This window comes from Convolutriloba macropyga, unplaced genomic scaffold (genome assembly GCF_964194025.1).
Source record: "Convolutriloba macropyga unplaced genomic scaffold, txConMacr16.3 SCAFFOLD_5546, whole genome shotgun sequence".
Lineage (NCBI taxonomy): Eukaryota > Metazoa > Xenacoelomorpha > Acoela > Convolutidae > Convolutriloba > Convolutriloba macropyga.
This window is the reverse complement of record NW_027452508.1, coordinates 2,501-16,545: the sequence shown is the minus strand read 5'-3', so window position 1 is coordinate 16,545 and position 14,045 is coordinate 2,501. Positions and strand designations below refer to the sequence as shown.

Sequence of the window (14,045 nt, the reverse complement as noted above, 5' to 3'; positions counted from 1 at the left end):
TGTAGTAAGCTTGGTTAGGCATTACAGGAGATAACACTAAGACCGAGGGGTCTTAGAGAGCCCTCTAGCGGGGCGAATAGAGCTAGATCGAGCCTTGGGAAAGCTAGATCGAGCAGGACTGAAGCTAAAGGATAGACCGAGAGGTCTGTCTGGTCCTCCTAGAGAGGCCAAGAGAAAGTACGAGAAGCCAACTAAAGCTTGATCGGGCCTTCAGCAAGCACGACCGAGCTGTACCGGAGCTAACACTAAGACCGAGGGGTCTTAGAGAGCCCTCTAGCGGGGCGAATAGAGCTAGATCGAGCCTTGGGAAAGCTAGATCGAGCAGGACTGAAGCTAAACGATAGACCGAGAGGTCTGTCTGGTCCTCCTAGAGAGGCCAAGAGAAAAAACGAGAAGCTAACTAAAGCTTGATCGGGCCTTCAGCAAGCACGACCGAGCTGTACCGGAGCTAACACTAAGACCGAGGGGTCTTAGAGAGCCCTCTAGCGGGGCGAATAGAGCTTGATCAAGCCTTGGGCAAGCTAGATCGAGCAGGACTGAAGCTAAGCAAGAGACCGAGAGGTCTGTCTGGTCCTCCTAGAGAGGCCAAGAGAAAGTACGAGAAGCCAACTAAAGCTTGATCGGGCCTTCAGCAAGCACGACCGAGCTGTACCGGAGCTAACACTAAGACCGAGGGGTCTTAGAGAGCCCTCTAGCGGGGCGAATAGAGCTAGATCGAGCCTTGGGAAAGCTAGATCGAGCAGGACTGAAGCTAAACGATAGACCGAGAGGTCTGTCTGGTCCTCCTAGAGAGGCCAAGAGAAAGTACGAGAAGCTAACTAAAGCTTGATCGCGCCTTCAGCAAGCACGATTGAGCAAGACCGGAGCTAACACTAAGACCGAAGTGTCTTAGAGAGCCCTCTGGTGGGGCGAATAGAGCTAGATCGAGCCTTGGGAAAGCTAGATCGAGTAAGATTGAAGCTGAAAGAGTGTCAGAGGAGCAAATGAACCTCCAAAAAGTGAAAATCAAATTTTAGAAAAAACACAAGTTAAATACTGCATGGACAGTATTTCTATGTGTGGGGCATTATTAGGGGGAGGTGTCTTGTCAAAATATGGCTGGACTAAAGACCTCAACCCGGATAGGGTGGAAGGCCCCATGATCGGTCTGTTACTAATCGGTGACCGATAAAGACCTGACCAAGGCCTGTAGTAAGCTTGGTTAGGCATTACAGGAGTTAACACTAAGACCGAGGGGTCTTAGAGAGCCCTCTAGCGGGGCGAATAGAGCTAGATCGAGCCTTGGGGAAAGCTAGATCGAGCAGGACTGAAGCTAAGCAAGAGACCGAAAGGTCTGTCTGGTCCTCCTAGAGAGGCCAAGAGAAAGTACGAGAAGCTAACTAAAGCTTGATCAGGCCTTCAGCAAGCACGACCGAGCTGTACCGGAGCTAACACTAAGACCGAGGGGTCTTAGAGAGCCCTCTAGCAGGGCGAATAGATCTAGATCGAGCCTTGGGAAAGCTAGATCGAGCAGGACTGAAGCTAAACGATAGACCGAGAGGTCTGTCTGGTCCTCCTAGAGAGGCCAAGAGAAAGTACGAGAAGCTAACTAAAGCTTGATCGGGCCTTCAGCAAGCACGACCGAGCTGTACCGGAGCTAACACTAAGACCGAGGGGTCTTAGAGAGCCCTCTAGCAGGGCGAATAGAGCTAGATCGAGCCTTGGGAAAGCTAGATCAAGCAGGACTGAAGCTAAACGATAGACCGAGAGGTCTGTCTGGTCCTCCTATAGAGGCCAAGAGAAAGTACGAGAATCTAACTAAAGCTTGATCGGGCCTTCAGCAAGCACGACCGAGCTGTACCGGAGCTAACACTAAGACCGAGGGGTCTTAGAGAGCCCTCTAGCAGGGCGAATAGAGCTAGATCGAGCCTTGGGAAAGCTAGATCGAGCAGGACTGAAGCTAAACGATAGACCGAGAGGTCTGTCTGGTCCTCCTAGAGAGGCCAAGAGGAAGTACGAGAAGCTAACTAAAGCTTGATCGCGCCTTCAGCAAGCACGATTGAGCAAGACCGGAGCTAACACTAAGACCGAAGTGTCTTAGAGAGCCCTCTAGTGGGGCGAATAGAGCTAGATCGAGCCTTGGGAAAGCTAGATCGAGTAAGATTGAAGCTGAAAGAGTGTCAGAGGAGCAAATGAACCTCCAAAAAGTGAAAATCAAATTTTAGAAAAAAACACAAGTTAAATACTGCATGGACAGTAATTCTATGTGTGGGGCATTATTAGGGAGAGGTGTCTTGTCAAAATATGGCTGGACTAAAGACCTCAACCCGGATAGGGTGGAAGGCCCTATGATTGGTCTGTTACTAATCGGTGACCGATAAAGACCTGACCAAGGCCTGTAGTAAGCTTGGTTAGGCATTACAGAAGATAACACTAAGACCGAGGGGTCTTAGAGAGCCCTCTAGCGGGGCGAATAGAGCTTGATCAAGCCTTGGGCAAGCTAGATCGAGCAGGACTGAAGCTAAACGATAGACCGAGAGGTCTGTCTGGTCCTCCTAGAGAGGCCAAGAGAAAGTACGAGAATCTAACTAAAGCTGGGTCGGGCCTTCAGCAAGCACGACCGAGCAGTACCGGAGCTAACACTAAGACCGAGGGGTCTTAGAGAGCCCTCTAGTGGGGCGAATAGAGCTAGATCGAGCCTTGGGAAAGCTAGATCGAGCAGGACTGAAGCTAAACGATAAACCGAAAGGTCTGACGGGTCCTCATAAGAGGCATGGAGAAAGATCTGATACTAAAGTACCTCTCGGAAGTAATAAAATATGCCTGATGAAGCCGGGTATGATGTTTGTTGTTTGATGGCATTCATCGATTAGGTCTGGTGGATTCCCCATTACTCCGAGTGGTACTAGTAGAGGCTCCTACAGGGGTGAGCAAAGCGAGATCAAGCCTTAGGCAAGCTAGATCGAGCAGAACTGAAGCTGAAAAGCAAAATAAATGACAGGTCTGTCCAAATCAATAAACTTGAAATCCAGTGTGGTCACCACGGGTCACGAGGTGAATTCCTAGCGATTGTCTGCTGAACGTATAGGAAGGCCCGAAACGAACGATAATTTCATTGCACAGTGGAGATACTATACGTTCAGGAGTAGCATACATCGGGTTTGATCTATGATCATGTCTGGTCTCCGAGGATCCACCGGGTTACCAACTGGCACCGCTGTACTGGGTGTAAAACTGGGCCACCTGAAGTCCCGGGTGTAAAACTAGGTGCCTCTGTGCCAAAGTAGCGGCTTGCGTAGTGCATTATGCCTCCGGCTTGCGAAATGGTTATAAGCAATAACAACAGGACGCCGCGGGGTGTTCACTTAAAGGAGTAACGTTCTCTCAAGGGAGGGGATCTAAAAATCTTGATAAAACATTTATTCTATGCAAAATTTTGTGCGCAAATTTTGCAAAGTAAAAAGCTGCACTGTAGCAAATTCTATGTGTGTAGCATTATTAGGGAAGTGTTGTTTGATGGCACCTCTCTACTTGATGCACCAAAGAACTACCTTGATGGCTCATGACCGCTGGTAATCTGTCGTCGCTAGTAGTTCGGAACTGAGAACAAATATGTTCGCAAATTACAACAATTATACAGCATATTGCTGAATAAAGCAGAACCGAATAATACTCAGTGACTTTACACCAAGACTGACTAATGTCTGGATTGTATCGTCCTACTCGAGTAAGGCGAAGAAAAGCTAGAAAGATACGCTTTTCACAAAGCAGGCTTAATGCATGCAAACCAAGGAGGAAGGAGTGATGCCCCTCCTTATAATAAGCAGAACCAAATAAAGAACAGACAGCATCATCTGTACAGTGACCAAGAAGAGGTGAAACTTCTGTATGTGAAAAGGCAATTTGAGCGAGATTTATTAGCAGACTAGTATTATGTTGTTTCTAGTAGGCGAAAGCCGAAACATCAACATGTGAAAATCTGATATTAAATCCTCAATCATTTTCCCTAGTATTATACAGCTATGAGTAACCTTAATTGGACACGGCAATTATTGCTGACCGGTGAAACTTTCGCATGGGAAAGACACACACACTTCTTGACAAAGCAATAAGTATTATGCTGTTTCTAGTACGCGAAAGCAGAAACATCAGCATGTGAAAGTTGTGAAGTTGAAGAATTTTTGTGTTGAGTACGATGTTGTTACTAGTAACCATGTCGACAGCTGAGAACTGTTCTCTAACCAATAGAAGGTGAAACTTCTGTATGTGAAAAGGCAATTTGAGCGAGATTTCTTAGCAGACTAGTATTATGTTGTTTCTAGTAGGCGAAAGCCGAAACATCAACATGTGAAAATCTGATATTAAATCCTCAATCATTTTCCCTAGTATTATACAGCTACTAGTAGCCGTAATTGGTCAGGGAAACATTGTTGACCGGTGAAACTTCACATGGGAAAGACACACAAATTACTTGACAAAACAATAAGTATTATGCTGTTTCTAGTATGCGAAAGCAGAAACATCAGCATGTGAAAGTTGTGAAGTTGAAAAGTTTTTGTGTTGAGTACGGTGTTGTTACTAGTAACCATGTCGACAGCTGGAAAGCTGTTTCTCTAACCAATAAAAGGTAAAACTTCTGTATCTGAAGAGGTGGCGTGATTGAGATTTTTAACAGACTAGTATTATGTTGTTTCTAGTAGGCGAGAGCCGAAACATCGACATGTGAACATCTGGTTTTTAAATCATGAGTCAATTCTCCCTAGTATGATACAGTTGTTAGCCGGTATTGGTAACAGTAGAACAGAGATTTGGAGGGCAAAACCTGCTCATGGGAAATGCTCACAGAGCGCTATCTACCAGTACACATAGTATTATGCTGTTTCTAGTACGCGCGAGCCGAAACATCAGCATGTGAAATGTGTAATCGTGGGTAACTCTAAGTGTGTAGAGTACTGTGTAGTAACTAGTAGCCATGCCAAAGCATGCATTGAAACTCTTCGTGATTTAAAAAGCTCAAAGCAGATTGACGAGGCCGCAAGGCTATGTCTTTCTAAATTCGAACAAATCGAAAGATTGTTCAAAGTACAATTAAACTGATTGATCCTGTCAGTTGCCATATGCTTGTCTGAAAGACTAAGCCATGCATGTGCAAGCGAAGCTTGAAAAAGTGGAACCGCGAATGGCTCATTAAATCAGTTACTATCTATTAGTTGATTTGCAAGCTAAATGAATAACTGCGGTAACCCTGCAGCTAATGCATGCTGATTGTCCGACACTGTCGGAGACTTTTACAAGACTACACCGGGTGATTTGCTAAGTACAGACACATCCCGTGATGAGTCCTAGTAACTGAAAGATCCCAGATAGCTTCGGCTTGGGGACGGAACTTCCGAATTTCTGACCTATCAACCTATGATGGTAGTGTAACGGACTACCATGGTTGTGACGGGTAACGGGGAATCAGGGTTCGATTCCGGAGAGGGAGCCTTAGAAACGGCTACCACATCCAAGGAAGGCAGCAGGCACGCAAATTACCCACTCTCCGCACGAGGAGGTAGTGACTAGAAATAATGATATGAACCTTTATGGTTTGTAATCAGAATGGAATGGACTTAAAAGCTCCATTGATGAACGAGTAGAGGGCAAGTCTGGTGCCAGCAGCCGCGGTAATACCAGCCTCTACAAGCGTATGCAATAGTTGCTGCGTTTAAAAAGCTCATAGTTGGATCTGTTTGAGTAGAACGGCAACATGGTCTTCAGTTAAATCTGTTGACTCGTTCCGCTCATCCTTCGCATCGAAGAAATAGTTTGCACTTAAATGTGACGAACTGTGGAAACGGTGTTTTCACCCTGAGAAAATTAGAGTGTTCAAAGCATCCTTTGGGATCGAATAATAAAGCATGGAATAATGGAGAATGACCCGCTACTCGATTGATGCCGGTTGGCTGAGTGCGGTAATGATTGAAAGGAACAGACGGGGGCATTTGTATTGCTACGTTAGAGGTGAAATTCTTGGATCGTGGCAAGACAAACTACTGCGAAAGCATTTGCCAAGAATGTTTTCATTAATCAAGAACGAAAGTCAGAGTATTGAAGAGGATTAGATACCCTCGTAATTCTGACCATAAACTATACCAACCTACAATTTGTCAAAGTCGATCTTGACTTGGCAAGAGATTAACCGGGAAACCAAAGTTTATTGGTTCCGGGGGAAGTATGGTTGCAAAATCGAAACTTAAAGGAATTGACGGAAGGGCACCACCAGGAGTGGAGCCTGCGGCTTAATTTGACTCAACACGGGAAAACTCACCCGGTCCAGACATCTTAAGGATTGACAGATTGAATATCTTTCATGATTATATGGGCGGTGGTGCATGGCCGTTCTTAGTTAGTGGAGTGATCTGTCTGGTTAATTCCGATAACGAACGAGATCTTCTCCATCTAAATAATGAAATTCACTATATGTGAATTCAAACACTTCTTAGAGGAACTATGCGGAATTAAATACCGCAGATGAAGTGAGGCTATAACAGGTCTGTGATGCCCTTAGATGTTCTGGACTGCACGCGCGCTACACTGTGTACTTTTAGATTGAGTACTCAGCCCTTGGTCCGAAATGGACTGGGCAATCAGAGAAAAGTACAGCGCTTCAAGGGGATCGTCTGTTGTAACTTGCAGACGTGAACCAGGAATTCCTGGTACTTATGAGTCAACAACTCATAGGGATTACGTCCCTGCCCTTTGTACACACCGCCCGTCGCTACTACTGATTGGATAGTTAAGCAAGAATTGCAAATTCCTACTGTTGGGACTTCGGTCTCCGGCAACGGGATGAAGCGGATCGAGCTTAATTGTCTAGAGGAAGTAAAAGTCGTAACAAGGTTTCCGTAGGGGAACCTGCGGAAGGATCAGTGATTGATTCCTTCGGGCATGGCTGCTGGTAGAGGCCATGTCTGTAGTGCGCATGACGCTCTGTCGCTAGAGATTGCTTGGCAACCAATCTCGAATTATGTATCGAGCTCAAAAACTACTTGTGTGGATACATAGTTCAGCAGTCATGGCAAGGGGACTGCTTAAAGGGAGACTAGTTAGCAAAAGCAGCCTAGCAGAACTGCAGCTATCTAGATCTCAGAAGCTGGGTTATAGAAGCCCAGCTATAGACTTGTGAATGAGAAAGGCCTAAAAAGGTCCACAAGTCGCGTGGTTAGAACCGACACGCAAAAATCCCAGCGAGTGACAGAGCGTTGCGCTGTTCAGTGGGAAAGAGTTGAGCTACTCGGGGCGCCCACTGAACTTGCTCCGAGCCAAAGGCTCGAAAAAAACACAGCTTAGCCTCAGATCCTTTACATAGAAGGCTAGCTAAAATAAACTTACCTTGGACGAGGGTAAAGTTTAGTCAGTTCTTAGGGGAGAGTAATCCACAGCTTCTCGCCCTCTGAACATTCTCCCAGATATGTAGGTCTGGGAGAGTCTCCTCCTGTTCTTCGGAATCTGGAGGTAGACAAAGACAGTACGATACGATCTTGCATCGGGATGACTAACCGATAATGATCATAATCTGACAATTTTTCCGGCTTGAGGCACCGGAGTCAGATTAAAGACACATACTGAACTAAAGGCGTATGTGCAAAGCTTGTCGGAGTGTAGAGAGTCAAGCTGAGTTGACTCGTCACGTGGTGATGACAACAGCCATGTGCAAAACACTCACAACTTTATCGTCTATGTGGAAAAGGTTGCTAACAGCGCTCTCTATGAGAGGCCCTCGCATATAACTATACGAGGAAAAGGCGATAGAGTTGTTTGAATGTGGGGCAGGTTCATCGACAAGCTAAGTTGATCACATTCTTGTTGTGGCATCCTACTAGAATTGGTCACGGTCTGCACCAACTCTCCCCAAGTTGGCCAGACTTAAAACTAGAAATAAGGTTTGCAGCTATGTGAACCTAGAAACTGTAAAGGAGTTGAAAGAACTTAAAGGAATTGAAAGAGGCCTTGAGGTATATCCTCTTGGTAAAGACCCACAAAAGCTCACAAAAGTGGCTTCGAAGGGCAAAACTGGTTCATCCAAAACAATTGGAGAGCTTAAAGCAGAACCAATTCGAATGAAACACTATTGGTGAAACTTCATCATGAGAACGTCACAAGCTGATCACGCTCTATGATATGACTAGTATTATGTTGCTTCTAGTAGGCTAAGCGCAAGCCGAAACATCAACATGTGAAAGTCGTAGAATTTTGCAATCAAACTGTGGCTAGTACTGTGATGTTACTAGTAACCTGGTGTTCCGTCATATGGCCAAGAGAGCATTTGAAGGCGAAACTTCTGCATGGGAAAGCTGCATCATGATCAAAATTTTATATCGAGTATTATGTTGACGTTAGTAGGCCTTGGCCGAAAACGCAGCATGTGAAAGGTATAGATAAAAGTTATTGTTGCAGTCAGTACTGTGTAGTTACTAGTAGCTGGATTTAAGCTCAAAATGAGACACTGTTGGTGAAACTTCATCATGAGAATGTCACAAGCTGATCAAGCTCTATGATATGACTAGTATTATGTTGCTTCTAGTAGGCTAAGCGCAAGCCGAAACATCAACATGTGAAAGTCGTAGAATTTTGCGATCAAATTGTGGCTAGTACTGTGATGTTACTAGTAACCTTGTGTTACGTCATATGGCCAAGAGAGCATTTGAAGGCGAAACTTCTGCATGGGGAAGCTGCATCATGAACAAAAGTTTATATCGAGTATTATGTTGACATTAGTAGGCCCTGGCCGAAAGCGCAGCATGTGAAAGGTATAGATAAAAGTTATCGTTGCAGTCAGTACTGTGTAGTTACTAGTAGCTGGATTTAAGCTCGAAATGAGACACTGTTGGTGAAACTTCATCATGAGAACGTCACAAGCTGATCACGCTCCATGATATGACTAGTATTATGTTGCTTCTAGTAGGCTAAGCGCAAGCCGAAACATCAACATGTGAAAGTCGTAGAATTTTGCGATCAAATTGTGGCTAGTACTGTGATGTTACTAGTAACCTTGTGTTACGTCATATGGCCAAGAGAGCATTTGAAGGCGAAACTTCTGCATGGGGAAGCTGCATCATGAACAAAAGTTTATATCGAGTATTATGTTGACGTTAGTAGGCCCTGGCCGAAAGCGCAGCATGTGAAAGGTATAGATAAAAGTTAGCGTTGCAGTCAGTACTGTGTAGTTACTAGTAGCTGGATTTAAGCTCGAAATGAGACACTGTTGGTGAAACTTCATCATGAGAACGTCACAAGCTGATCACGCTCTATGATATGACTAGTATTATGTTGCTTCTAGTAGGCTAAGCGCAAGCCGAAACATCAACATGTGAAAGTCGTAGAATTTTGCAATCAAACTGTGGCTAGTACTGTGATGTTACTAGTAACCTTTTCTTACGTCATATGGCCAAGAGAGCATTTGAAGGCGAAACTTCTGCATGGGGAAGCTGCATCATGAACAAAAGTTTATATCGAGTATTATGTTGACGTTAGTAGGCCCTGGCCGAAAGCGCAGCATGTGAAAGGTATAGATAAAAGTTATCGTTGCAGTCAGTACTGTGTAGTTACTAGTAGCTGGATTTAAGCTCGAAGTGAGACACTGTTGGTGAAACTTCATCATGAGAACGTCACAAGCTGATCACGCTCTATGATATGACTAGTATTATGTTGCTTATAGTAGGCTAAGCGCAAGCCGAAACATCAACATGTGAAAGTCGTAGAATTTTGCGATCAAATTGTGGCTAGTACTGTGATGTTACTAGTAACCTTGTGTTACGTCATATGGCCAAGAGAGCATTTGAAGGCGAAACTTCTGCATGGGGAAGCTGCATCATGAACAAAAGTTTATATCGAGTATTATGTTGACGTTAGTAGGCCCTGGCCGAAAGCGCAGCATGTGAAAGGTATAGATAAAAGTTAGCGTTGCAGTCAGTACTGTGTAGTTACTAGTAGCTGGATTTAAGCTCGAAATGAGACACTGTTGGTGAAACTTCATCATGAGAACGTCACAAGCTGATCACGCTCTATGATATGACTAGTATTATGTTGCTTCTAGTAGGCTAAGCGCAAGCCGAAACATCAACATGTGAAAGTCGTAGAATTTTGCAATCAAACTGTGGCTAGTACTGTGATGTTACTAGTAACCTTTTCTTACGTCATATGGCCAAGAGAGCATTTGAAGGCGAAACTTCTGCATGGGGAAGCTGCATCATGAACAAAAGTTTATATCGAGTATTATGTTGACGTTAGTAGGCCCTGGCCGAAAGCGCAGCATGTGAAAGGTATAGATAAAAGTTATCGTTGCAGTCAGTACTGTGTAGTTACTAGTAGCTGGATTTAAGCTCGAAGTGAGACACTGTTGGTGAAACTTCATCATGAGAACGTCACAAGCTGATCACGCTCTATGATATGACTAGTATTATGTTGCTTATAGTAGGCTAAGCGCAAGCCGAAACATCAACATGTGAAAGTCGTAGAATTTTGCGATCAAACTGTGGCTAGTACTTTGATGATGCTTGTAGCCAACCGAATTGGTTGAAAAGCCCAATAAGTAAGCTAACTTGGGAGAGCTTGTTGGAAACCAAATGCTACTAGATTGGTCCAAATACATCCTTCAACAGGGGATCACTTGGCTCGCTTTACGAAGAGGAGCACAGCTATATGTGTTAATTCGGTATGAATCGCAAGATTTGTTTACCGACCTCTCTAACGCAAAAGGCGGTCTCGGCTTCGGCTGTTGACTGCGTCCGATTCAGGGTTATATAACTCTCGATTGAACACATTGATGTTCTATTTTGGTGCTTCCAATAAAATTGGAACACTTAAAGCAGAACCGATTCAAATAATAGCATTCTGATCAATGATTGCATTCCTTGATCAAGAACTGCTGGAGTCATTGTGATGGCGAATTTTCTTCATAAGAAAATTGCAAAGAGACGGAACTTAATGAGACTAGTATTATGTTGTTTCTAGTAAGCGGAAGCTGAAACAGCAACATGTGAAAATCAAGTTTTGTTCAATGATCTCGAGGCGATAAGTACTATGAAGCAACTAGTAGCCTAAGCATGACTCAGATTTGAGACAGTCAAAAAGACTGGCGAAACTTCTTCACATGAAAGTTACATAGAGAACTACAAATGTATACAGCGAGTATTATGTTGTTTCTAGTAGGCGAAAGCTGAAACATCAACATGTGAAAGTTGTCTGCAAACTGTAGAACGATATGTGATTAGTACTGTGCTGTTACTAGTAGCCAGTCTGACTGTAGAAGCCAAGACAAAGGGAAACTAATGCATCTGAAAAGGACAAGTTATGGAAAGGTATGCACGATAAGTATTATGTTGTTTCTAGTAAGCGGCAGCTGAAACATCAACATGTGAACGTCGTTGTGTACAGTAACCTAGAACTATATAGTCCTTAGTAACGTGCATTTACTAGTACCTGTAATTGGTATTCAGACTCAGGCAGTTTGGAATAGTTTGGCAAAGATGCACCAGAGAAAACTGGGATTTGATACAGAAATTGTTGAATACAAGTATTATGCTGCTTCTAGTAGGTTGAATCCGAAACATCAGCATGTGAAAATTGAAAACATTTCTGGTTCGAATTGTCACAAGTATTTGGTGATCTGAGTAGCCAAACTCACTACAACGCCAATTGAAGGCAAAAATTCTCAACGGGAAAAGCTATTCTCATTGAATGAGCTAACAAGACGAGTATTATGTTGCTTCTAGTAGGCGAAAGCCAAAACATCAACATGTGAAAGTCTTGCTGAACAAATTTAATGTTGTTGAGCTCAGTACCGTGTGAATTAGTAGCCATAATTGGCGAGCGAAAATTGAACTGGCGAAACTTCGTCTTTGGAAAATTGCAGATGCCGAGCACTTATTTTGCAACGAGTATTATGTTGACTGTAGTAAGCGAAAGCCGAAACAGCAACATGTGAAAGCTGTTGAAATTTGTGGTCATTTTGCAATAAGTACAAGGAGTGTAACTAGTAGCCAGGTCAAAATTTGGGATAAGAATGAGCAAAAATTCTGCATGAGAACAGTTGAAATTATGAAACTAAATTACAAAGACTAGTATTATGTTGTTTCGAGTACGCGAAAGCGGAAACATCAACATGTGAACGTTTGTAACGAAGTTTCGTTAATTTTCAGCCTAGTACTGAGCAAGAACGAGTAGCCTCATCTCCAATCCCACGCAAAATGTAGTGAAATATGTGAGTGAACCTTATTCACGGTGAGGGTTTCCCGAGGTCTGTATTGCAGCGAGTATTATGTTGCTTCTAGTAAGCGAAAGCTGAAACAACAACATTTGAAAGTTGGAATTAATGACTGAATGGAAACTTCGACCTGTGTTTGATAGTAGTAGCGAACAAAACTGCTGAATCGGTTTCTGTCTCATATTGGTCAGTGAACCAATTAAGAGACAATCAACTACATAACCTGAATTGGGCGAGAGAACCCCCTTAACTTAAGCATATCAGTAAGGGGAGGAAAAGAAATCAACTGAGAATCCCTTAGTAATGGCGAATGAACAGGGAAAAGCTCATCGGGAAGAGAAATGGCAACATTTCTCGGTGTCCGGTATGGTTTGATGCTAGACTGGTGAATTTGTCCTGATGTCTACTGGAAAGTAGCATCAAAGAAGGTGAAAATCCTGTAAAGGTCATTTTCGATACCAGTCATAATGGCTCATTCCTATGAGTAGAGTTGTTTGAAAGTGCAACTCGAAGCTGGAGATATGTCTCTCCAAAAGCTAATTATAAAGCGAGACCGATAGTAAACAAGTACCGTGAGGGAAAGTTGAAAAGCACTCTGAAGAGAGAGTGAAAAGTACGTGAAACTGTTGAAGGGGAACTGGAGTGAGCGTTACCATACTCAATGCCTTGATATTATATTCTCGGCTACCGAGTAGTGTAGTTGTCGTCTTTTGGCAAATCTTGTTAATGAATCGAGCAGAAGTTTTCCTCGGAATTCTTCTTGTTGATTCTAAACAAAATGAGATAAATTGATCTTGATTGCCTGTCTGACCTCAACTTCCTATTCAATGCTCTCTACAGCCCGTCTTGAAACACGGACCAAGGAGTGTGAGTTGCTTGCAAGTGTTGTCGCTCATTGAAAGCGCACACGCGAAATGAAAGTGAACAGTGTAATTTTTATGAATTGCACTACTTTGTGTGGTGAGGGCGCCGATTCGGTGTCCCGCAACCACGGACGGTTTTGCTCTTATTGCATGACTGATCCAGAGCAAGTAGCACACGACCCGAAAGATGGTGATCTATGCTTGGGCAGGGCGAAGCCACGGGAAACCATGGTGGAAGCCCGAAGCGGTTCTGACGTGCAAATCGATCGTCTGACCTGAGCATAGGGGCGAAAGACTAATCGAACCATCTAGTAGCTGGTTTCCTCCGAAGTTTCCCTCAGGATAGCAAAAGCTTGAGCAAGATTGAAAAATCTTCGCAAAGCAATTTCATCGGTTAAAGCGAATGATTAGAGGAATGGGGGAAAATTTTTCCTTCACCTATTCTCAAACTATAAATCGGTGAGATGTCCTTGTGACTTAATTGCACTTGGACTATGAATGCAAGCTTTTTGTGGGCCGCTTTTGGTAAGCAGAACCGGCGATGTGGGATGAACCAAAAGTTGGGTTAAGGCGCCTAACTACTTGCTCATGAGTCACCACAAAAGGTGTTGATTGATACTGACAGCAGGACGGTGGTCATGGAAGTTGAAATCCGCTAAGGAGTGTGTAACAACTCACCTGCCGAATCAATCAGCCCTGAAAATGGATGGCACTAGAGCTCGTGGCCTATACCCAACCATGAATATCAATATCTAACGCAAGTTAGATTAGAGAAAAAGAGCCTCACCAGCTCAAAAATGATATTCATGTGTAGGAGGACACATTGATTGCGCTAAAGTATGCACGCAAGTGTATGCGCGAAGCGATCAATGGAGCAGATCTTGGTGGAAGTAGCAAGTACTCAAATGAGAACTTTGAGGACTGAAGCGGGAAAGGCTTTCATGTGAACAGCGTTT

General features: G+C 43.8%; 1 non-coding gene and 1 pseudogene across 1 annotated transcript in view; both read left to right on the top strand.

The window, feature by feature from the left end:
* The first annotated feature begins 10,610 nt into the window (after positions 1-10,610).
* On the top strand, positions 10,611-10,762 carry LOC142357540 (5.8S ribosomal RNA; annotated as a pseudogene).
* A 1,682-nt stretch (positions 10,763-12,444) lies between these two features.
* Positions 12,445-14,045, top strand: part of LOC142357541 (large subunit ribosomal RNA) — a 3,522-nt gene continuing 1,921 nt past the window's right edge. Inside the window, exon 1 of the ribosomal RNA XR_012761623.1 lies at positions 12,445-14,045. This exon is cut by the window's right edge and continues 1,921 nt beyond it. This is a non-coding gene — a ribosomal RNA (large subunit ribosomal RNA).